Source organism: Carlito syrichta, unplaced genomic scaffold (assembly GCF_000164805.1).
Source record: "Carlito syrichta isolate Samal-C Ts95f unplaced genomic scaffold, Tarsius_syrichta-2.0.1 Scaffold309463, whole genome shotgun sequence".
NCBI classification, from domain to species: Eukaryota; Metazoa; Chordata; class Mammalia; order Primates; family Tarsiidae; genus Carlito; species Carlito syrichta.
This window is the reverse complement of record NW_007253559.1, coordinates 177,299-201,040: the sequence shown is the minus strand read 5'-3', so window position 1 is coordinate 201,040 and position 23,742 is coordinate 177,299. Positions and strand designations below refer to the sequence as shown.

The 23,742-nt window shown below is 35.8% G+C and overlaps 1 protein-coding gene across 15 annotated transcripts in view; it reads left to right on the top strand.

Moving 5' to 3' along the window:
- The window catches only part of NRXN1 (neurexin 1), a 701,758-nt gene that overhangs the window by 565,665 nt on the left and 112,351 nt on the right, over window positions 1-23,742 (top strand). The window lies entirely within an intron of this gene.

The following is a 23,742-nucleotide window of genomic DNA, read 5'->3' as shown; positions in this document are numbered from 1 at the left end:
TAAGCAAATTTAATCTTTAAAAAGATATTTTGCCGGGCTCAGTGGCTCAGCCTGTAATCCCCAGAGCTTTGGTGAGGGAAGACCCACCTGGGCAACTTGGCAAGACCTCATCTCTACAATAAATCAAAAAAATTAGCCAGGCGTGGTAGCGCGCAGCTGTAGTTCCAGCTACTTGGAAGGCTGAGGCGGAAGGATGGCCGGAGCCCAGCGGGTCGAGGCTGTGGTGGCCAGGAGCAGCCATTGCACTCCAGTCTGGGTGACGGAATGATACTCCAACTCAAAAAAAAAAAAAAAAGAAAGAAAGATATTTCAATACTTCTGTTGTATTTTGAAGTCTTAAAATTTTGAATTGGTAAGCATGTGGTTTTCCTGGTGAATGACAAGTTGACTCTTTTACTATTTATATTTTTTTAAAAATGAACTTAGTTGGCAGTCCCCTTGGCTTTTCTGTCCCCTCAATAAATCCTGCTTTCTCACCTTCAAAAAAAAACTTAGTTTATCTGAGGACAGAGACCCAAAAATATGGTATTTAAAAACTATCTTGGGCTAAGATATTTTGTGCATGTGACTAACTGCCCTCATCTAAAATTAACTTTAATAAGCCTTTTGTTTAATATTGTATATACCTTTTTGAAAAATAGAATTTTAAAATGTGGCATTTGCACAACTTGAAAGTATGCTAATTCCATCAAAACGTACTTATATTGATTGCCAACTATGTATCAGGCACTGATTTAGATATTGACATTACATAAATGAAGAACACACACAAACCCTTCTATGAAATGCTATTAGATGCTACTGAAATGATATTAAAGCCACTAGATTGCGGTTGACATGCATAGCCTTTGTATATAACTAGTTGTTAATTCTCAGAATTGTTTATGTTATTCAGTCCAGATTTGATTGTTTCGCTTTGTTTTGTTTTTTTCTTCTAATAGTGAATGTCATCAGTAAGTGCCATGCAAAGCTTTTCTAAATATATGATCCTCCTTTTCTAGAAAACTACATCCTCAAGAAACATGAATGACAATTATTTTTAAAATTATTTTTACCTCAAGTGTTTGAAACAGGCTGGTACCAGATTTGGAAGAAAAGTAATAGAAGGAAAATTCTGTTTGTATCAGTATCCTAACTATTAATTAACATATGTTTCCAGAAAAAGAAGAAAATAGATTATAATTTTTACTTTGAATAGGAAGGGGTGAGAATAACAGAATAGAGGAAGAAAAAGTGTCCTGGGAGAAGAGAGATGACAAAAAATGTAAATTCTGTAAATTAATAAGTGTAGTATTGCATATTTTGCACTTATAGGAGCACTTATTTCCTTTCCCCCCTTTCTTCTTCTTTTATTTTTTTCTATTTGCATTTGGCTACAAGCAAAGGCATCTCATAGGATGTTCACCAATATATATGTATTGGTCTCTCTCTACATGTGCCAGACACTGTTCTAGTTATAGGAATATACTGGTAAAAAACCAAAACTCTTGCCCTCCTGGTATAAACATTTTAGTGGAAATGTTTGCTTAGAATGTCATCATGTTGTTGATTTTCTCTATCTGGCGTGGATTTATAAGATTTTTGACAATATCATAGCACTGAGCTCTTTGGATGAAGACTTGTGACTTTATGCTTGCCCTAGAGCTCCATTTAACATTCATTCTCAATACTTCATTAATGATTTGTTGTTGTTGTTGTTGTTGTAGATTTATGGTTCATTTAATGATAAGCAAGTAATTACAGTGAATCTGATAAAGGAAAAATGAAACACAAGGGACTTGATAGACTATTTGCTATATCAGAGGACATTCTAGGACATTCAGAGTTAGCAATATTTTTATAAATACAAATTGAAATAATCTTAGTAGTCTTGTTTTATCGTTCATGAAGTTATAGTTGCCAAAGCTCCTGTCAGCCAGATGTGTTCCAAAATAAGAACAAAATTAACAACACTTTAAAAAATGTATTTTGTCAATTAGCAATTGCTATATATTAAGAAATATTTTTTAAATATACAAAAAAACTTAATTTAAAAGCTGAATATTTAGAAATGCAGAAATAAAATTTATGCAATTTATAATATTAATTAATGCAAAGGGAAAATAGTTAATTTCTCATTAATTGCCAGTGAAAAGAATCTCTTATTTTAAGCTGTTACACTTTTAAAGACAGCAGCAGTTTATAGTAGTAAATAATCGAATCAATTAGTGATTACTTGGTTCATTTGAGGAGCTATTGACTTAAATAAAAGATTACTAGTTTCATTTAAAAGGAGATACTTTATTTTTTTAGATTTTTTAACAGACCAATAGCAGCAATTAAATAATTTGAATTAATATGTCACAAATATTCAATTGTAACAAGTGTTTTAAAATTGGGCTAATCATTTTTTTAAATTCTCTAATGATATATATAATTTTAAGTAACAGTACATGTGTGTATAGTGAAAAATTAATGAAGAAAGCATATTATTTATTTTTGAGTAAAATAATTTGCTGCAAATTTTTCTTACCTCATAACTGACTTAAATTGTCTTCTAAATACAAAGAGATTACTGCTATATGTAAAATTTAAAGTGTTTCTTTGCTAGAATTGCTCAACGTGTAGGAAGTTTACATATGATAGTGATTTGTAATGGTAATTCCAGGAATGTTACATTTGATCCATTTTTGCAGGTTGGATGAAGCATTTTCTTTTAAATCTTGCCTGTAGTGGCCATATCTGCCTGCTTTTATCAACTGACTTCCTAAATTGTATACTAGAAAGGGTCATTTCATTTTTCAAAAGCCACACTGGACTGTTTTCTCAATCAAAATGTATTTTCCTCAGTGATAACAGTGAACCACTTAAGCTACAGTGGCAATGTACCTTGAGGTGATTGCATGTTTTAAAACTATGGAAACAGATTTTTGGTCAACCAGAATTAAATTGGATTCATTTCAAATAGATGAGATGAGGTTTGTACAGCCATCCTGCAGGGATAGTAATAAGGGAAAAATATATTTCTGTTTTTACAGGTTCTAAGAATATAGGAGTAGTCATCAAAATATCTTCCATAAAATTCTGTTTATATTCCTTCTTTCAAGTAAATATGCTTTAAAGAGGGGAAAAAGGGGAGTTTTTCTTCTCTGAGTGATGATCAAATTCAGACTGATGTTTATAAAAACATGATTTATATAATGAGACAATGGGGACATTTACCAACTCTTCTGATTAAATGACTTCTTTTTAATGTGACTATAACAAAATTAATAGTACTTTTTTATATAGATTACATAAGGTTTATAAAACTTATTTTACTTAGAATATTTTATCTTAAATGTTTGGATAAGGCCCACTCATTTTATGAAAGAAAAACTTTCCATAAAGTTAATCTCAGAAAACAAGTATTTGCAAAAATAATTGTTGGTATAAAGTTCTTTGGAATGCTGAGAGCTTCTTGCAGTGGGGGCAGGAGTGTCAGACAAAGTCTTTGACTGCTAAGTGTTCCCTCCCCTTCTGAATAATCTAGCAATGTTTTATTAAATGAATAAGAAAACTTGCAAAAGGCAACATTTACTTCCTTTATTGGCCAGTCTGCATAGAAAGAAAAATTGATTTGTATTGTTTCTTTTCAGATCAATTTTGTAACATTTCTCCTGAAATATTCTTTATAGTATATTTTATGATTTTTTTCTTCCAAAATATTTTACAAGCTACATATTTTAGGGTATATAAATTCTCAGTAATGTCTTTTACTTTGAGAGAATATAGTATGGAAGGAGTATAGTGAATAAGGAGCCCTGGTTTCCACTTTCAACATAACCACCTACCTTTTCCAATGACTTGGACAAGTTGGGTAACCTTACTGTAGTTTGGCTTTGCAGCCTCTGTAAAATTAGAGGGTTGAATTAGGAATCTCTTGAATTATACTCAGCTCTAAAGTTCTTTTGATTTTAGTGATGATGCTCTTAATTAAAACTTCTTATGGTTATTTAGCAAAGCATAGATTTCACCTCTGACTTACATCATGTAGCCTTGCATCCCAGTTGGACTGGATAGTCCCTGTGTGTAACTAGTGTTCTGATGTAATTAGTAGTAGTATCTCTTTTGGTTCTCAAGAGTATCCCATTTGGTCTATAGATTATATCGTAGTCTAGTTTTACAGTATATCTAAAATTTGTCTTTGCAAGAAAATCATACTTCATAAGAAAAATAAATATCATATCTTATCCTTTACATTCAGAACAGAAGCTGACTCTGGTATCCTTACCTAGTTCATAGAATTCATAACCTTTTTCATTTTTCTTTGATCTCATTACAAAAATCTTGAGAAAAGAAGGAGAATAAGGTTTGGAGAGATTCTGGTTTTTTACTGGAGGACTATAGTTTGCAATTCTTGGGAAGAAATCAAATTGTAAAGTGAGACAGAAATCAGTAAATATGAGTGAAATGTATTGGAGTAGTTCTATGGTTCCAGTTAGGCAATTTTTCAGGGTGGAGTTGCAAACCTACTCAAGGAAAGGAACTACTGAGGATTTAATAAGCATTAGTGGTGGACTGTCAGAGACATGTATATTGCACATATGAGACATCCTATTAAAGTCAACAGCATCAGATTCCCAGTGGGGTTTACTGAAAAGTAACCCAATTAGTGTTTAAACAAGAAAAAGAGTATTTGAATATATTGTATACTACTGTTGCTCGCTGGAGGCTTTGGAGGTACTCATGAAAAATGAATACCATTTGTTTAAAAAATGTAAGCAGAGTTCACACATATTTCTCTGAAAGATATTTAGAGCTAACAAAATACATTTTACAACTTCAAAGAACAAAATTTTATTTTTATTAAAAATATTAATTAACCTTTGCTGTGGCTTCATTATTAAAAAATAATAGCATTACTTATAATTATGTATGTTCCTGATAACCACTTTGCATTTTAAAAATACTGGTGATATGAATAATTAATTTTTTTTCTAGTCCAGTCTGCTGAATTGACTTAAATTAATGTACATTTTTACAGCAAATTTTAGTGCATATTGGAAAGAAAAACACCTGAGTGTAGATTTAAAAAATATATAGACAAAGGCATGTTCTCCTGAAACTATTGGTGTCTGGTAAGAAGAGTGTATTTACTGTAATTTTAAATGAGTGTAAGCAGCTGCTATTCAGAAAGTGTTTTCCCTACTCATTGCTGAGAGCAAAAGTGCTAAGGTACATATATTTTTTAAGGGCTTATTTTAGGAAAATTCTACATTGTACATTTTCTTTGGGGTCTGAAGTTCTTCCTGGATGAAAAAGTGCTTTACTGGTACCTGCAACCTTGGTTTCAATATGTCTTCTGAAGAAGCTAATCCTAGACAAATACATTCATCTATCAGTTCAATCTTTCACTTAACAAAACACAAGTTTGCTAGCACTTACTATATTCTAGGCACAATGTTTTAGTCACCGGCATACAGTGTTGAACAAAATTAGACTTTTCTGCACAAAACTTATGTTCTAGTTGGGGAAAATACGCAAAAAAAAAAAAAGAAAAGAAAAGAAAAAAGAAAACAAATGGCATAAATGAAAAGTCAAATGTTGGAGAAAAAAAGCCGGAGAAGGGATGCCTTTGGAGGAGGGGTGGGACTGTGAAATGGAAATCTCTTTTGAATACATTCACATAAGTTATTAAGAGATACAGGGATCGATTATAAAAGGATATTGGTATATTAACATTCAGACATATTCTCAGACCCCGCAGGATCTGTGTGCTTGGTCCCAGTTATAGCATTGGTTCTGTTAGATAACTAGAAGCCAGGGGAAAGAACAAAGGCAACATCAAGATATACTTTATCTGCTCCTAACCTTTATTTTTAAGTTTCTTAAAAATTTTATTTTATTAAAAAAATGTGGGGTACAGGCCGGGTGCAGTCGCTCACACCCATAATCCCAGCACGTTGGGAGGCCGAGGTGAAATGATTGATTGAGTCCACGGGTTCGAGACCAGTCTGGGTGACTTGGTGAGACCTCATCTCTAAAATAAATCCATTAGCTGAGCATGGTGGCTTATGACTGTAGTTCTAGCTACTTGGGAGACTGAGGGGGAAGGATCGCCTGAGCCCAGAAGGTCGAGGCTGTGGTGGCCATGATTATGCCACTGCATTCCAGCCTGGGTGACTGAGTGAGACTCCAACTCCCCCCAAAAAAGTAGTGTACAAATGAGGATTAACCACATAAGTAGGCTGCTCCTAACCTTTAGAGGGTCCTAGCCTCTGTTGTCCTATGGCTTCTAATAAGTATCATGTTAATTAAATCACAAGTGTAATCAAGTTCTAGAGTATATTGAAGAAGAAGTAGAAAATCAAAATGCACTGCTTAGTATTATTTTTCTTCTACACAAAAGAAAATAGAGACAGAGTAAAGGTGAATAACTTAACTGTGCAACCTGCTTCTTTTTAGGGTACTTTGAGGTAATCTGGTCCTCTGCCCTCATATATGGCCACCATTCAGAATCCTTGGCCCTTCTCGTCTACTTGTAGCCTTAACCACTTCCACTGGGATCTCCATCCAGGTGTCAGACTACTCATCTGAAAATGCAAATACGCCGGATGCAGTGGCTCAAGCCTGTAATCCCAGCATTTTGGGAGGCCAAGGCGAGAGGATTGCCTGAGTCTGTGGGTTCGAGACCAGCCTGGGCTACATGGTGAGACCTTGTCTCTACAATACATTAAAAAAAAAAAATTAGCAGGGCATGATGGCACACATCTGTAGTTCCAGCTACTTGGAAGACTGAGGGGGAAGGATCGCCGGAGTCCAGCACGTCGACGCTGGGGTGACTGTGAGTGTGCAACTGCACTCCAGCCTGAGTGACAGAGCGAGAGTCCGACTGAAAAAAAAAAAAAAAAAAAAAGCAAATATGATTATGTCATTCTCTTTCTTAATGCATTCATGTACAATTAAGTTTCTGTGTCATAGGTAGGGAAAAGTTAGCCCTCAAACATGAATGCTTTGCCCAAGGTCACACAGAGTAGATGAGCTGTGACTGAAGTTCAATTTTGTATCTGTTGTACTACTCCCTCTAATTTAGACATAGCCTATAAATATGGCTCCATGCTAGAACCTAACACAGATTACGAGCCCCTGTGTTTTCAGTCTATGGTGTGAAGGCTTGATGGGCTGTTCGAGAGCAGTATAGCATAGTGGTCAAGAGCATTGACTTCGGAAGCCAAAATGCCCACCTAAATTCCCACCTTCCTTTTACCACATTTTAACTAAGTGTTAATTAGCCTTTCTGAACCTCAGTTTTTCACCTGTGAAATGGGGATTATGGGCTAATAAATTTATTATGAATATTAGCTGAGCCAATATAGTATGACACCTATATAAAATTATGGCTATTTGACCTATTGTTTTGCTACCAAAAAATGGAAATTTCACATCGTTCATCTTTAAAATTTTTTTTTAATTAAAAACTGTTTGACACATGTGAGCACTATATGAATGATAGTCATGTTTGAGAAGCATTTCTCAGGTACAGACCATAAATGAAAGCATTTTCTTTACCTTTAAAGCAGTTTTCTCTGCCCTTGAATAGCTGCGAATTTATGTTTCTACAGCAGTGCATCAATTGTGTGGCATATACTTCGATGGATTCTTAATTGAGTGAGGCAGCATCATTCCCCTAGGATATATATGTATAGGGGTGGGGGGCAGTGGCGAGCAGGTAATGACCCAAGGAGAGAGGTATAATGAAGATCATGAGTGCTGCACACACTGCAATGATGAGATAGTCCTGGATGAAGACCTGTCCACTGATACCCATGCAGGGCACTGTTTTACTCACCCTCCCCTCTTAACCTCACCAACCTCAAATTACTTTTGACTGAGCTCTCCAGAAGTCTCTTGTACCTATTTCCCAATGATTTATAGATGGAAGCTAATTCACAGTATGGTACTGAAACTTGCAAATGTGGTTTCTGTATCTGTCCAAGATAACATGTTTTGATTAAGGTGCTTAAAAATTCATGATATACATACTCCTTTTTCAACTTAAGTATGAAAGACAGCAAGTACTTCTAGCTGTGAGTTAGACTAGATTGGGTTTATAATTCTTCATATTATCTCCTTTGATATACTCTTTATCAGCATTGGCGATATATAATGAATTACGTTTTTTTTTATCTAATTGATACATGACTAATTTCAGTGGGAATTTTCTCAGGGTTGGTGAAGTTGGCACTTTCTCTGAAATTTCTAGTCTCAATTGCAGGAAAAAGGAATATATTTTATTTAAATAATTAGTGTCTAGGTAGCAAGAATATAGACCTATTTAATTGTTTTAGTTTTAATCGGGACTACAAATTATTTGTACCATAATACTTTGTGAATCTCTGGTTTTCAAATACATGCATGTATTTATATTACACTTGTTGATTTATTCTACTCTTACATGTAATAATCATTTCTTTGAGGGAGAGAAGGAAGCAAAATCATCTGAAGCATAAAAACACAAAAGATAATTTTTTTGTGTGTGTATTAATCTTGTTTGTATCTTTCATGATATATGTAATATATTAAGCTTGTTCAGTAAACTAATAAGTTAAGATTAAATTTAAATCTCTGTTAATATGTTGAGTTTTTTAAATCTGTTGGTATCACTGAAAAGTTCCCCAGCAATAAAAACAGTGAGTTGGAATCTCGCTGTCAACCAGGCTGAAATGCAGTGGCATGCCCACAGCCACCACAGCCTCTACCTGCAGGACTCAGGCGATCCTTCCACCTCAGCCTTCCAAGTAACTGCAACTTTAGGCATGCAGCACCAAGCCCGGATAATTTTATGATTTACTGTAGAGATGAGGTCTCACCAAGTTGTCCAGGCTTGTCTTGAACCCTTGAGCTCAGGCAATCCTCTCGCTTCAACCTCCCAAAGTGCTGGGATTACAGGCATGAGCTACCGTATATGTTTTGGTTTTTATTTTTCAGCATTTACTAAACACCTTTCACTGTATTCTTGTCATCACTATTCTTTTTATATAAAATCTCAAGCAGACACATAGCACCAGTGTTAGCCAATGGCTTCTCTAGCAAGCATTCAAATGATAATTTACAAAACAGGCAGGGTATATGTGTGTATTAATTTTTTACCATGCTGTGGGTTGCCTGTAAATCCACAATAATTTTTCTTAAAATTGCAAATTAGTAAATATCTTTTGTGCACCTAATATGTGCAGCATATTTTGCTAAGTATTACAAATACTATTCTTGAGGATAAGATACATAGAAAATTCAAGTTTTTAAAAAAGATCCATTTCTTAGGCCTTAATAAATCTGCACATAAATTTTAAAATGTCTTACATCAACAGTAGCAGAGCTCTTGCACATCATAGATTTAGAGTCTAATATTAACAGCATCACCAACACAATTGAAGCTCAGTGACAAATTTAAAGAGAGAAACATATTTTAGTCCCTTTTAAATAACAAGCATATTGGAGGAACTCACTTATTATTTCACATGTCCTGAGTGTTGGCAATGTGCTAGACACTTCCCTGACTCTGCAGTTATCCACATTTTGTCTTTGTGTGTTTAAAATCTAAGTTGCATTTGTGAAAAGCTTCTTCTTAAAAACTGTAGACTTCATGGAGTAGTAGGTGACTTCTACTCTTCTAGATCCCTTTTTAAGATTTTTCACTTAAGCAGGATGTGTAGGGTGCTCTGAGAGGCATATGGGAGAAGCGGAATCATCTTCATCTTTACATAGAATAAATGCTATGCTACTGTCACAATTCTGAATATCAGTGTTTAACTATTACATGGAATAAAGTATGAGAAATATAATGAAAACTTTAAAGGCACGTTTATTGTGACAAATTCATTGAGAGTATCGAATAAGCTTGCAAAAGTAAAGCTCTTAGAATAGCGTCTGGCACATAATAGGTGCACATTTTTTTCCTTCCTTGGTGTCTTTGTCCCCACTCTGCTAGTATCCTCTTCCTTCTCTGCTTTTTTTTCTTTTTCCTTTTTGTCCATGTGCTAGGCCTTATGCTAAGCACTGCAGATTCATACATGATGACCCAGATCTCAAATAAGAGAATGGTTCTCAATTTGGCCAACACTACCCCAGGACTGAGTGACAACTATAGATTATCCCTGATTACTGGCAGATGAACTAAGTAAAGAGTCTCTATGTGTTGTATTATGCTATGCTAGCTGTTAAGAGATCTTTAGTAAATATAGCCCAGTATTTAAAATTCAGCAGTAAAAAATTGGCTCTGAAACACTTGAGAGAAACTTATTTTTATACTTTCTACACTTCCTGGCTCACCTCTGCAGCAGCTGTTCCCTGAGTATGTGTCAAAAGAGTGTGTGCAAAGATAGAAAATTGTGTAGATACTTTTGTGCTGGGATCCATGGGGAATATAAATGTCTTTCAAAAGAAAATAGAATATATACACATTCAACTTAAAGGAAAGTTCTCTGGTTCTAATGCCCATTTTTTTTTCAGAAATGAAAAAGATTCATCAATATTCTTTCAAATTAGATGGTGACATTCTCGAGTCTGACTTTTCCATACCTAGCATTAACTGGCTGTTGGTAATGATACTAGACAGAATCAACATGGCAACACATTACTACAAAGTAGAAGATAAGACATAGCAGGGCAGTCAAATTATCCACTTGTTCTGCTATGAACTGAGGGCCTTCCACTGTCCATAGAATTTTCGAGTAGTTTCAGAAGTGGCTTAATCACTTTAGTGACTGAAGTTATCCATATTTTATTTAATAACTTGATGGTCTTATATATCTTTGTCAGTGTGGCATTGCATTCTACATTGTTTGAAAACTTGATTCAAAAAAGCAACAACAGCAGTCAAATCTCATTGCTAATGTTAATCTGTTTTTGCAGCCGCACCCCAACGCTAGCATCATCTCCTCAGCTCTATCTCAAATCATCAGGCATTAGATTCTCATAAAGAGCACACAACCTAGATCCCTCACATGCACAGTTCACAATAGGGTTTGTACTTCAATGAGAATCTAATGCTGCCTTTGATCTGACAGAATTTGGAACTCTGCTTACTTCTCACTTTCTGCTGTGTGGCCCAGTTCCTAACAAGCCACACACCAGTGTCAGTCTGCGACTCAAGGGTTGGCAATCCCTGGTATAATTTATTTTTGGAGGTGATACACCATCATGACTGCTGTAAGTGTAGCCCACACTCAAGGGAAGGATTACACAAGGGTAGGAATGCCAGGAGCTGAGAAACGCTGAAGACTTTCTCAGAGGCCCCCACAATGTCACAGAGTAGGGGCATGCCAACTGGTATGATTTTTAGGTATAGTCTCTGCTAATCTCCTTCCAAATCTACAGCTTGGCTCTCACTCTCTTCATACCCGGGTATTTCTATTCATCATATCTAAAGTTGTGCCTTTTTCTGCTTAGTTTATTCATCAACCCTTTTCCATCCACTTCTAATCTTCCTCTAGAAGTAGAAATCTTTTGATTTCGCTAACTGAAATCTTTTTTTGTACACCGTTAAGAGTTTACAACCCATTTTTGTTCTTGTAGCTTTTATTTTTGGAGCGTCTCAGGAGGGAAAGTGACAAAACCTCTATCTTTTCTCAACTGTAAGTCGACATCTAGATTACTAGGAAGACTGGAGGAATTTAGGTGGTTTGATGCTACTTTTAGCCATGATACACAAAAGAATGCCCATTGCATTTCAGATAATTTATTTTCACATTCAAAGAATGGATGAAAAATCTTCTCTATGGCCACAATCTAGTTTTCAATTTCTAACAGATTCTAAAATATGAAGACAACAACACACTGTTGATACTCTTTCTGAATTCTGAGTTTCCCAGTGTTTCCCCCCATTAACTTAACCTGTTGAAGTGGTTTCTACTTCCTTGAGTATTTATGGTATTGCATTTATACAACTCCAAAGAATCTTTTAATCTTTACAGTCTGACAAAGTTTAGCAGTAATCATTTGGACTCAAAGAGCAATCACAAAAATTTTAAATGACTCGGTGGTTGCCAAGAGCTGAGTTCTTTTGCATTATTGCATTGTCATTCATTTCCAATGGTTGAAAGTAGATGAGGTGATAAACCAGCACAATAGCCTTCAATCTCCTTAATATCTTATCTTAAATGAAATCTTAGAAGAAAATGGGCTTATATTTCTGACTTCATAACCCTCTATTCATCAATGAAGGAAACCCAAAATGAAAAAGCAGGTGTAATTTTATCTTGTTTTGAAAATTTGTTCCAGAGAGAGTAAGAAACAGAAATATTAGAGAGATATTAAAGCAGTCCTGGAAGGAGAGGAGAATTTTGGTTATTAGCCATATTCCAACATTCCAGATTTTAAATTTTGACTTCAAAAATATTTTTGTATGAATTCTGATGATAATTAGAGCAAAATTACTGCTTGCTTTGCTAAAAAGAACCTCAGAGAATAACATAATACAAATCCAAGGAGAGAAAAATTTTACATTCAAACCTAACCATAAGTGAAATTTTCTAGCTATGGGTAGTTATTACTACCTATTTTTTGTTTATTATTTTAAAGTTAGTTGTTTCTTCCTACCGAAGGAGATTTTGTTTAATTAAGCTGTATTAAATGCATTTTATTTTATATTTTAAGTTTATCAGCTTATTCTGTGTGCCACTCAGCTTTTGGTGTCTTGCAAAGCTCCTCCAAAATTCAGTTGCTTAAAACTACAGCCATTTATTTAGCTCCCAATTCCGTGGTTCTACAGTTTCACTGGGCATAGGTAGATGTCTTTTTCCAACCTGGGCCAGGTTGGACTGATCTCAAGTGGGTTAGTTCACATGTTGATGATCAGCTGCCATATTGGCTAGACACTGGCTGATCTAGGATGGATTAGTTGGGGCATCTTATCTGTGTCCCATGTGTGGCCTTATCCTCCAGAAAGACAGCTTAATCACAAAATTCCATAAGTAAAAGTGGAATTGTGGAAAACCTCTCAAGGCTCAATCACAGAATGGATGTAACATTGCTTCTGCTGTATAGATAAAGCACATCATAAGGTCAGCCCAGATTCAGGGAGAATTGCAAGAATTGTGCCCATGTCTATAATCAGTTGCATCTTAAGAAGTGAGGTAAAACTTGTATTACTATTTCTGCTCCAGCTTACTAAATGATAAAATTATGTTGTAACACAACTTTTTGAATAGCCAAAAGTCAAATAAAGACAAATGTGGATTCTTATTTGTCAACATCTGAAAACTTTGAAATAATTCAAATATTGGCTATCTTCATTTACCCACTCTCCTCTGAAGACACTCTCCTAGATAAAGGTTGTGCATCCATTCCTTCCTGGGCACATGAAGTATCAGAGAAGCTAATTTTTTCAGGTGATAGCAAGTGCTGTTTAAGTCCTATAGTTAACTTTCTCTCTTTTCCTCCCAGAGCTGTTCATCAGCAAACTGTAATGGTCAGTGATCACATTATTCAGAGATCACTCTACCACAAGTTCCATTAATTTATTTTGAGATAGGACATAATTTGGAACCATGGAAGAGCTCTACAACTTTGGTAATACTCATGATTTTATATACATATATATATGCACACATAAATATATATGCCTCTTTCCTGATTAAAAAGTCTTATCATAGCCACTGTGTCTGTGTCTCTGACAAATTAGCCCCCATATCCCTACATTGTCCTTGATTTTATATTTTAGGCTATTTTTCTCTAAGTACATTCTTTGCAGTTGTCATAATTTGTCTTTTATATTAAATTTTCTCATCCAAGTCATAGACTACAGAGATGTCAGAAGTTAAGAGAAGGTCATTGTTTTTCCCTCTGAGGACCTGAATTGCAATACAGATCTAGAATTTCATTTTTAATTCTTCACATTCTTATGAAATCTGCTTAATTAAACATTTGGCAGAAATTAATGAATGCGTTTTGTTTTGCTTTGCAATCTAAAAACATTTTAAGAAACTAAAAGAACACTTTCTCTCCAGTAAGTGGAGAGGGTGATGAAACTCAACTTTATCTGGGTAGGAAAACCCAGCTTGTAGAATTAGAAAATATGATCAGTTAATTCAAGTGGTATGAAGTCCTAGAACATAAGAAATATTGATAGCAAAATGCAGGTACCAGAGTATATCTCCCAGACCTAAAGGGGTATGTTTTAGAAATTATTCAAACTTTTGATTTAACTTCCCTATGTCTAGTCTCTCTTATTTCAAATAATCAAGATATATTAGCTTTTATTTCTTCCTAAGATGTACAGTCAATAAATGTTCTCATTTTAACATCACATACCCTTCATCATTCTGTGATGAAATGGAAGAATGAAATATAAGAAAGGCATATGACTTTAACTTGATTTAAGACAAATATAACCAAGCTCTTATTTTCAATTTATAATAATTCAAGTTTTGAGTTACATTCTAATGCAGGCCAGTCACATGTGCTAAAATCTATTCATTTAAGAAACTATATATAAATTATATAAGTGGACATTAGAATAACTATTCAGGTAAGTAAACAGAGAAAATACATTTTTTGGAAAAAGAAGGAAAATGTGATAGAAATAGGATACAGATCTATAAGCACATTCAAGTATTGTCATTATTCCATTCACGTATTAGGTAAATATTTGTAAAACACCTATTATGAGAAAGGCACTGTTCTAGGCAGTGCAGAAACAGCAATGAGCACAATGGATTAAAATTCCTGCCCTCGTTGTGCTTAAATATTAGTAATGGAGACAAATATTTAACACATTTGTTTTACAGCAAACACACACACACACACACACACACACACACACACACACACACACACACACAATATCACAGACTGGTTGACTTAGACAATGAAAACTTTTTATCTCACAGCTGTGAATGCTGAAAAGTCCAAGATCAAAGAACCTGACCATCTGGTTTCTGTGACAATTTTCTTCCTGGCTTGCAGTCAGGCTCCTCTTGCCTCTTTCCTGTGCACACTGGGAGGGTGAAATCTCTGGTATCTCTTTTCTTATAAGGATACCATTGCTATTGAATTAGGGCCCCCCTTTTGATCCCACTTAACCTTAATTACCTCTTAAATGCCTTAGCTCCAATACAGTCACATTGAGGGTTAGGGTTTCAACCTATGAATTGGTAGGAGCACACACAGTTCAGACTGTAGCACCTTGTGAACTTGAATCAGACTTTAGCTCTCAAATTGGAAGCTTGGTATATATCACAAAATTATTCAAATTCAACTTCAGTGACATAAATCATATTTTCTTTGTAAAATTTCTAAAATTGAATTTCCTTTCCATTCTTCCCACCCACCTTAACACTCTTTCTTTTCTTTTCTGTTTTTTTTTTTTTTTTGAGTCATAGTCTCCCCTCACTCTGTCTCCCAGGTTGGAGTGATATTACGATGATTTCTGCTCATGGCAGCCTCAACTTCCTGGGCTCAGGAGATTCTTCCACCTCTGTATCCTGAGTAGCTGGGTCTACAGGCACACTCACCATGCCTGGGTACTTTTTTGATTTTTTGTAGAGATGAGGTTCACTACCTTTCCCAGGCTGGTCTCGAACTCCTAGGCTCAAGCAATCTGCCTGCCTCCCAAAGTGCTGGAGCCACCATGCCCGGCTTATGGCATCCCCCCGCCCGCCGCTTTTTGTTACCTTGAACTGTGACAAGACAATCTCCCAACTAGTCTTTTTGTCTCCAATCTTGAATGCTGCCACTTACTTAATACTAGCAATATAACAATAAACAGGAGGTCAATTTTCCATTCTCCAGAGTAGCCAAAGAAAATCTTATATAGGGAACGGACAAAAGAATACTCACTTCAAATGGATAAAAGTGCTTTTTCTCTTGTACATGACATCAAACTTTCAGTATATTTAAAAATCATACTCTTCCTAATAATAATGGCTGGCTAGTCACAGTGAGATAGCATATCTGTCATTTGTAGTATTCTCTAAAATTCTTTTTAATTAAATGGTAGATATTTCCTCTTTTTTAAACCTCATATTGAATTCTTTTTAACATATTTGTTACAAAAGATGATGTTTGAACTCTTTTCAAAATTGGGTAGGAAGCAAACATGTCTTTCATTTCATCAGAATTAGTACACTGTAAAGGAAGACCAGAGACATTCATTAGGAACTACTGAGACCGGGAGACAGGCTCTTTACTAAGAATGCCTCCCCAATGAGGATGAATTAAGGGCTAAAAACTAGATTTATCTTTCAATACTTCTTACTAAAAGGGTTGAACTTCCAAACAACCCCAAAATGATGCAGACATAGAGAGCCTTTTGAGACACATTTCTAGCACTTAACAGCTCTTGGTCATTTTATATGATGCATTTGGATGAGACAAATTGTATTGCTCTTTGTGTATTGATATTTTCCAAGTACACAATTAAGTATATAGAGAAGCAAGCGATTAGCCTCTGACTGTTGGAGAACTGGCAAAATAATATTTGTTTATTTTTTTCAACCTTATTGAGTTAAAAGATTTCTAAATTCAATATTTGGTAAATTCAATATTTTGTGAGTGCCTAAGTGACTGTACTTTACACTGGAAAAAGTGACTCAAAGGCTAAAAGAATTGAATTTTGTTTTTGTTGATGCTAATAAATTCTGAACTTTAAATAAGATGGATATGGGTAAGAAAAAAAAGGAATAGTAGAGTAAATTAAAGAACTAGTCCTTTGGGATATCCCTTTGGATTCCATTTGTAACTCATGTACTTGATTTGAAAAATGGTAATTTTCTAAAGCTACATGAAGCTTAATAGTGTAATAAAATAATCTGAGTTTGAGCAAATATTTCTTTCAAGCATGCTGGTTTCTTTTCATTGATTTGTACAATTGTGGACTTCGGTTATAGAGATGAGTGTTAATGGCCCACTTTCTTAAGTGTTATTTGGATATTAGAAGTTGTATAGCCGGTTCTGGTGGCTCACGCCTGTAATCCCAGCACTTTGGGAAGCAGGGGCAAGAGGATGCCAGAGTTCAGGGATTCGAGACCAGCCTGGACAACTTGGTGAAACCTTGTCTTTACAATAAATCAAAAAATTAGCCGGGTGTGGTGGCGCACACCTGTAGTTCCAGCTACTTGGAAGGCTGAGATATAAGGATTGCCTGAGCTCAGCAGGTTGAGGCTGCGGTGGCTTTGAGAGTGCCACTGCACTCCTTCCTGGGAAACAGGTGAGATTCTGACTCAAAAAAAAAAAAAGGAAGAAGTTATATAATTTTGTGATTGTTTAGTGGAGAAGATATGCTTTATATGTTAGCATATATGCTTTGTCCTAAAGAACTCTTTAGAAAATAGCCCCGCTATAAGTAATCTTGAACTTACTAGCCAGGAACCCCCTTTTCTTCCCTCTCCCCTTCATCCCCCATTTTCCAGGACTTAAAAAAAGAATTTATTACAATAGTTTTAGGGAGGTACAAATAATTTTTTAGTTACATGGATACATTGTATAGTAATGAAGAAATCTACCCACCTCCCCCATCCATGCACATTGTTCTTGGTAGGCTATTTTTCATCCCTCCACCCCTCCTCCTTCTGAATCTCCAATATCCATTATACATTCTACATACCTTTGCAAATCCTTAGTGTAGCCCCACTTGCAAGTGGGAACATATAGTGTTTGGTCTACTGTTTCTGTGCCCGTTCACTTAGGATGATACTCTCCAGTTCCATCCAAGTTGCTGCAAAAGACATTGTTTGTAATGACTAAATAGTATTCCATGGTGTGTGTGTGTGTGTGTGTGTGTGTGTGTGTGTGTGTGTATATGTGTTAATCACATTGTCATTATCTACTGATTAATTGACGGGCATTTAGGTTCCAAATCTTTGCCATTGTGAATTGTGAATAGTGGGCTCCGGCGATCCTTCCGCCTCAGCCTTCCAAGGAGCTGGAATTACAGGCATGCACTACCATGCACGGCTGATTTTTTGATTTATTGTAGAGATGAGGTCTCGCTGCCCAGGCGGGTCTCGAACCCACGGGCTCAGGCATTCCACTCACCTCAGCCTCCCAAAGGCATGGGATTACAGGCTGAGTCACCGAGCCCGGCTGCCAAGTGGTATTTCATTGTAGTTTTAATTTGCATTTCCTGATGATTGGAGATGTTGAACATTTTTTCATGTATGTTGGCTATCTGTATATCTTCTTTTGAGAGATATCTATCCATGCCATTTGCCCATTTTTTAATTTGCTTTTTTTTCTGATTTGTTTGAGTCTTTGTAGATACTGAATATTAGTTCTTTGTCAGATGCATAGTTTGCAAATATTTTCTCCCACTCTGTAGGTTGCCTATTTACTCAGTTGATTATTTCTTTTGCCATGAAGAAGCTTCTTAGTTTGATTAAGTCCTACTAATTTATTTTTGTTTTTGTTGCATTTGCTTTTGTGGTTTTAGTCATAAATTCTTTTCCTAAGCCAATATCCAGAATTTTTTCCTAGGTTTTCTACTGGAATTTTTATGGTTTCAAGTTCAATATTTAGGTTTTTAATCCATCTTGAGCTAATTTTTTATATGGTGAAAGATAGAGATCAAGCTTCATTTTTCTACTGTAATTATCCAGTTTTCCCAGCACCATTTTTGAGTAGGGTATCCTTTCCCCTGTGTATGTTTTTATCTGCTTTATCAAAGATTAGTTGGTTGTAGGTATTTGGGCTTATTTCTGGATTCTCTATGCCGTTTCATTGGTCCATGTGTCTACTCTAGTACAAGTACCATGCTGTTTTGGTTACTATGGCCTTGTAGTATAATTTGAAGTCAGATAGTATAATGCCTCCAATTTATTTTTTTTCCTTAAGATTGCTTTGGTTATTCTGGCTCTTTTTTGGTTCCACATGAATTTTAAGATTTCCTTGCTAGTTCTGTGAAAAGTGATATTTTGATAACTTGTATCGTTGTTGTCTGTCATTTCAAGTAATCTTTAAATTTCCATCTTGATTTAATTGATGAACCAAAGATCATTCAGAATCAGATTGTTTAATTTTCATGTGTTTGTTTGGTCTCACAAGTTCTTGGAGTTAATTTCTAGCTTTATTCCACTGTGATCTGAGAAGGTGCTTGATATGATTTTGGATTTTTTAAAATTTATTAAGACTTAATTTGTGACATCATACTGTCAATCTTGAAGAATATCCCATGTACTGATGAGAAAAGTGTATATTCTTTAGTTGTGGAGTAGAATGTTCTGTAGGTATCTGTTATGTCCTTTTGCTTTAGGGTCCAGTTTAATTCCAGTGTTTCTTTGTTGACTTTCTGCCTTGGTGATCCCTCTATTGCTAAAGTGGACTGTTAAAATCTCCCACTATTATTGTATCGCTGTCTATCTCTTTTCTTTGGTCGAATTTGGTTTTAAAGCTGGGAGCTCTGGCATTAGGTGCATATATATTTTAAATTGGTAAAACTTCTTATTGGATTGATCCTTTTATCATGATGTAATAACCTTCTTTGTCTTTTTTTCACTGTTGTTATTATTTTTCTTTGATTTTTATTTATTTATTTATTTTGAATACGAATCTCACTCTGTCACCCAGGTTGGAGTACAGTGGCATGCTCATGGCCACCGCAGCCTTGACCTGCTGGGTTCAGGCAATCTTTCCATTTCAGCCTTCCAAGTAGCTGGAACTACAGGTGTGCACCACCATGCTAAGTTTTTAATTTATTGTAGAGATAAGGTTTTAATTTATTGTAGAGATAAGGTTTTGTCAAGTTGCCCAGACTGGTCTCAAACCCCTGGCCCTAGGCAATCCTCTTGCCTCTGCCTCCCAAAGTGCTGGGATTACAGGCATGAGACACTGTAACCAGCCCACTGTTGTTTTATCTGATGTGATAATGGCTATTGTTGCTCATTTTTGTTTTCCATTTGTGTGGAATATTTTTTCCACCCATTTAACTTGAGTCAGTAGGAGTTCTTGTGTGTTAAGTGGGTCTCTTGAAGGCAGCAGATATTTGGACTATTTTTTTTTTATCTATTCTGCCAATCTATATCTTTTAAGTGGGGCATTGAGCCATTTCCATTAAGGGTTAGTAACTATATGTAAGATACTATTCCATTCGTTATGCTGGTTGTTACATAGTTGCTGGGGTTTTTTTTTCTTTTCTTCTCCATTATGTTTGTGTTCTACAAATCCTGTAAATTTTATGACTTCCAGTGTTTTTCAACTGGTGTATTTTGAACTTTGTTTCAATATTTACAATTCTCGAGTATTTCTTGTAAAGCTGGTTAAATGGTAACAAGTTCCCTCAGTGTTTGCTTATCTGAGAAAGCTTTATTTCACCATCATTTATGAAACTTAGTTTTGTGGAATACAAAGTGCTGACAGTTATTCTGGTTGAGGAGGTTGAAGACAGGCCCCCAATCCTTTCTGGATTGTAGGATTTCTGCTGAGAAATTTGCTGTTAGTTTGATAGACTACCCTTTGTAAGTTATTTCATGCTTTTGTATCACTGCTCTTAGAATGCTTTCACTCACATTAACTTTGTATAACCTGATAACTATCTGTCTGGCAGATGACCTATTCACAAAGAATCTTCACAAAGTTCTTTGGGTTTCTTATGTCTGGATATTTAAATCTTGATTAAGGTCAGGAAAGTTTTCCTCAATTATTTCCTCAAATATACTCTCCAAACCTACTACTTTCTCTTCTTCCTAAAGAACACGTATGATTCTTGGATTTTGATGTTTTACATCATCCCACATTTCTTGAAGATTGTTCTGTTCTCTTGATTATTGTTTCTTTATTTTTATCCTATTGGGTTAATTCAAAATCCTTATTTTCAAGTTCTTAGATCTTTTCTTCTACTTGTTTTAGTCTACTGTTAAAGTTTCCACTGGATTTTGTATTTCTAAATGAGTTTTTCATTTCCAGAAGTTCAATTTGCTTGTTTTTTAAAGTGTCTATCTCTTTGAGGAATTTTTCATTCATGTCCTGAATAATTTTTAAATTATTATTATTATCATTACTTATTTATGTTGATTTTCAACTTTCTGCTGCATCTCACTGGGCAATTTTATAATCAACCTTTGAATTCTACCTCTGGAATTTTAAGATTTCATTTTGGCTAGGTCTGTTGCTGAAGAGTTAATGTGGTCTTTTGAGGACATTGAAAAACTCTGCTCTTCATATTGCAAGAATTATTTTTCTGGTTCCTTCTCATTTAGATAGATTGTTTTCTCTTATCTGAGGTTGGCAGGGAGCTGACAGAAACACCATAGGTTTCCCTTGGCTATATATAGCCTTGGCATGCTGCATTTCCCATTATCAGTTGTGTTAGTGTTGTGTGGGATAACTGCACAGGTTCAAGGCATCTTGAGTGACCAGGGTGGCTTGGATAGTGGTGCATCTGGGAACAGACCTTCCCAAAGCTGAGGTAGTATATCAGATGTAATGGACTATGCCAGTTGATCCTAGGTCAAAAGGGAGAAAGCCAGATGCTATGGTGGTCGCCAGCTTTCTACTTGGCATGTGTTGCCCCAAGAAAGTTCCCAGCTGACTTAGTTGATGGGTGGGGCTATGGGGACTAGTTGAGTTCCCTGTCTGCTTTGATCCTTCAAGAGTGATGCTTATATGCATGACTGGCTACCCCAGTGAGGATTGGCAAGAACTCCCAAGTCTCTGGGGAAATGTTACTATGTTGTGCATAGGCTACACAAAGGAGTTTACATAGGGTGGGGGTGTGAAAGGTTGCTAGGGCAACAAGTCCCACCCAGCTCTCCACCTTGGCCTCAGGCAGTCTGAATTCAGAATATAAAAGTGCTGCCAGTCTCAGGTCTTCTCACCAAAGCCTGCCCTTTCCAAGAACTATCTGCTGCAGTGTGATTTGCCCTTGGGGCAAATGAAAGTATCAGGGATTCTGATTCTTTCCCAGACCAGCTAGAAAGCAGCTAAAATTGTGACTGGAGCTGCTCCTGACTTTTTTTCCTTTACACCATTCCACATGGGTTTTGGCAGAGCACAGCTGTTGGTATGGCAGTTTCCCAAGAGAAACTGGAGTCCCATGAGGCCCAGTGGACCTTCAAGGTCTGTGGCAGAAGCACAGAGCTCCTAAATTCCCCTTACTCACCTCCCCTGCTGCATCTGGTGGTTACTTATGGTTTGTGTGGTGATATAGGCAAGTCTACCTAGTTTCAACCCAGGCTGATCAATTTTTCTCTTCTTTGCACTCTGTGAATCTTGTTGCTTCTCTGATGAGCCATGTGCTGCTATTCTTGTTCCCATCTGAGCATTCAGGCACTCTCTCTATTGTGATTCACTTTATTGGAGAAATTCACACTAGCTCTTTCTTGTCAGTCATCTTAATTCCCTCCCACCACGTTCAAGGATTTATCTGTGAGGCCAGATGCCTGAAAATATACATAAGACTCCAGTGCTATAGAAAGCTTCCAATGTTAGTATAGGATTTTTAAATATAAAATCCCCAAAGATACTTCTTGCTCTCTAAGTATCTGTTGAATAATATACATTTTAAAAAATTCAAAGTATTTGGTAAAGAATTGAGACATGCCATAACTAATTACTGCTAACATATAATATATTCTACTTTTCATTTTAAGCTATATACACTGCCAACAAGTACCTAAGCCACACTTTACAATGTATCTCAAGTTGTATATTATCTGTGAAAGTTTCCTGTCAAATTCAAAAAATTGCTCTGGACAAAGTTTCACAGGCAAGGAACACTTTATTCAAAGCCATCGATTTAAGGGAGAGAGATAGAACTCAGCTCTGCAGAAACAAAGAGCTGAATAGTTTTTAAGAGGTGTGGTGGGAGGATCATGTGCCACTGTGTTTACTGATTAGCCTTCTCCAAAGAGGAAATAAAATTTCTCACATCTTCATGACAGGAGGTCATCTTGTAACTACTAAGTATTTCACCTAAGATAGGCTCCTATCCTCCCACAAGGAGGAAGATAAAGCCACTATCTTTTTTGGTAATTACATTTCAAAGAGATGGCACTGGGAGTTAGGTCCTTGAGAAAGACACTCCCTAGATCATATAATTGGCAAGTAACTTTTAAAAAGAGTTATATGTATTTCAAAGGGGGGCAGAAAAAGAATTTGTAATTACAAGTTTTCTAAAGTAAATGGGTCTAAGAAACAGGAGGTCAGGGGCCTATAGACAGGAAACAACCTGCTTAACATTTAGTCAAGCAGAGAAAAATGTTAAGGCTGTCTTGGATGTTCTTTAGTTCTTCCAACAAAGTGACCCTCTTTCTCTTCCAAAATTCCACAAAATTATTTTTGCCTTTACCACTTACTTCACACATAGTTAGTTACCCAGGCATATTAAATGCTAGTATCTTATAAGCATTCATGGCATGGTGCTGAGAACTTTATATGCTTTTTCTCATTTAAACTTCACAATAATATTTTGAGATAGATATTTTTATAAAATTCATTCAGAAGATCTTTTAACATATTAAGGATAAAGCTAAGAAATTCTTTCAAATCTCACAGTTAATAAGTGGTGGAACTTTTATTTGAACATATGCAATATACTTTACTTCTGCTTTAATCTACTTGGACAGCCATAACAAAATACCATAGACAGCGTGGCTTAAACAACAGAAATTTATTCTCACAGTTCTGGAGTCTAGGAAGTTCAAGATCATGTAGGTTTCATTCTGATAACATTTTGCTTGACTTATAGGCAGCCACCATCTTGCTGTGTGCTCACGTGATTTTTTCCTCAGTACCTACATGTGAGAGTAGGTTGGAGGGAGAGACAGAGAGAGCAATCGTGCTCTTCCTCTT